The sequence below is a fragment of the Octopus bimaculoides genome, chromosome 3 (assembly GCF_001194135.2).
Source record: "Octopus bimaculoides isolate UCB-OBI-ISO-001 chromosome 3, ASM119413v2, whole genome shotgun sequence".
Lineage (NCBI taxonomy): Eukaryota > Metazoa > Mollusca > Cephalopoda > Octopoda > Octopodidae > Octopus > Octopus bimaculoides.
In genome coordinates this window covers 82,527,177-82,529,957 of record NC_068983.1, presented here as the reverse complement: position 1 = coordinate 82,529,957, position 2,781 = coordinate 82,527,177, and positions in this window count along the sequence as shown.

The following is a 2,781-nucleotide window of genomic DNA, read 5'->3' as shown; positions in this document are numbered from 1 at the left end:
TAGCCCATCCCACTCAAAAGGTCCCTGAATAAGTGTTGTTTAAGGATGATGAACGACACACCCATGTTTCTAAAGGTGAATTATCCAAACCCCAAATAATTTCTCTCAACATATGAGTGTGATGCTCCCCCACTACTTCTGCTTGTGATCACTAAGGGACATGCTCAACTGGTTAACGTCAAACAACTGACAAGCAAATCTGAGGTATTGAGCAGAATACTTCTTGTAGCCCGTCTTTTATGTTATATTATTATTATTATTATTATTATTATTATTATTATTATTATTATTATTATTATTATTATTATTATTATTATCATTAGTAGTAGTAGTAGTAGTAGTAGTAGTAGTAGTAGTAGTGGTGGTGGTGGTGGTGGTGGTGGCGGCGGCAGCGGTAGTAGTAGTAGTAGTAGTAGTAGTAATAGTAGTAGTGGTGGTGGTGGCGGTAGTAGTAGTAGTAGCAGTACTAGTCCTTCGATGCCTGCTAGATAACAAATACTTGGCGAATGACAACCAGTAACCTAAGATAAACATCGTAGTGTTATACTATACTTCAACACAGCTTCCGGTCTTGTTGGCTTTTTTTATTCTCTACTCAAGAGAAGAGACTGAGAGGGTAAAAAAAAAACGTTTTTAGGATGTAGATTGCAGGAAGAAGAACCAACATAGAGTGTAAGCTTTATTGATTAAAATTATTTTCTAGATTTCGTATATGCTAGTTTTTCAAGGAAGCCACTGTCTGTTTTCGTTATGATCCCAAGTGTTTCAGCCACAACTGGTACAGTTCCCATCTTCAGATGCCACATTCAACTTATCTAAACTACCAGGTCTTTATATCTGGTAACTTTATTCTGTAGGCTGACAATGATAGTTTCAATTTCATTATCTTTCAGCCTCTGAAGTTGCAGTTCAGGTACTGTGTGATGTTCACCAATTACAGAAGAAATAATTGTTGTCTTATTCTTCTACATTTTTCATTACTCTGGCTAGGTCTTGATACCCCTCGTTGCTTTGCTTTTACTTTGATAGCAACTCTATTATCATGTGGCATTGCAAAGACTATAGTCTTATGCTGTATGTTTCTTGTTGACATCAGAAGAGTGTTATGAACTTTCGAGAGAACGTGGGAAATTCTTTTGCAATCTCAATGATGTCAGTTGAGCATTGGGAGTCGGTATTATCGACTAGCACCTTCCCCCAAATTTCAGTTCTTGTGCCTATAGTAAATAAGATTATTATTATTATTATTGTTGTTGTTGTTGTTGTTGTTGTTGTTGTTGTTATTAAGGCGGTGAATTGGCAGAATCTCTAGCACGCAGGGTAAAATGCTCAGCGACATTTCGTCTGCCGCTTCATTCTGAGTTCAAATTTCGCCGAGGTCAATTTTGTCTTTCATCATTTCTGGGTCGATAAATTATGTACCAGTAAAACACTGTCTTCTTTGTAATCGACTAGTCTCCTTCCCCAAAATGTGAAGACCTTGTGCCTTCAGTAGAAAGGATTCTTCTTCTTCTTCTTCTTCTTCTTCTTCTTCTTCTTCTTCTTCTTCTTCTTCTTCTTCTTCTTCTTCTTCTTCCTATTATTATTATTATTATTATTATTATTATTATTATTATTATTATTATTATTATTATCTCTTTATTACAGGTTTTGTTGGAGTTCCTGGAGTCTTGCATGCGTAGCAGGCTTGCTGCCTACAGCCTCTGGTACCATGCTATCTGTTCTTTCCAGCTATCTAATACTTTCCTGATTATTCTGGTCGTGCCAAGGAGACAAACCTTTTGTAAAAGTTCTACTGGGCACTCTATTCCAATTTCCTTTATGTTCCTTTCGATGCCTTCTGATACTGTTCCCAAGGACCCAACAATAATTGGCACTATTTTCACCTTCCTCATTTTCCATAGCCGGGTTATTTCGTACTTAAGAGGGTTGTATCTATCTTTTCGCTCTCCTTCTTGACCATTCGCGGGTCAAAGCGGCATGCAACATCAACTATATAGCATATTATCATTATTATTATTATTATTATTATTATTATTATTATTATTATTATTATTATCATTATTATTATAATTATTGTCTTTGCACAACTTCTAATACTGGAGATGTACTACGGTGACAGCTGTTCACTACCAGTGAACTAAGGTATCACCCCTTATACTTCAAGCACCATCCCGAGTATTCAAGCGGTTCCAAGCAGTTTTTTCTGCAAGTGCTCCACCCTTATTGGAGCCTCCATTTGTTCCATGTTCTTCTCAAGATTTTTACTGACTGTTCTAAGAGTTCCGACAATTATTGGTACTACTACCACCTTTTTCAGCGACTAGAACTGTTTAACATCCCAAGCTAACCTGTCATATATATCGACTTTTCTTTCTTCCTCATCGCATACCTTGTTGTCAGCTGGGCAGGCTATATCGATGGCCCATCATCCTTATTATTATTATTATTATTATTATTGTTCAGTAATTTTATTTTTATAATGTGCTTTCACTTCACTACCGAGCGCAGCTCTGTGCGCCTTGGGTATGTGCTGTGGTGCTCTTATGGTTACTATATTGAAAGTGTTTTGCGTAGGATGTGTGCAGTGCTCAGTAGTGCAATTTTCTGTATGTTATATATATTTGTAAGTCCTGGTGTTTTTGTTATGTATTTGTCTGAATATTTTTTTATTATTATACCTAAGGCACCTACTATGATAGGAATTGTTTCTGTTTTTAGATTCCACATTCGAGTTACCTCTATTTCTAGGTCTTTGTATTTTGAAAATTTTTCCATTTC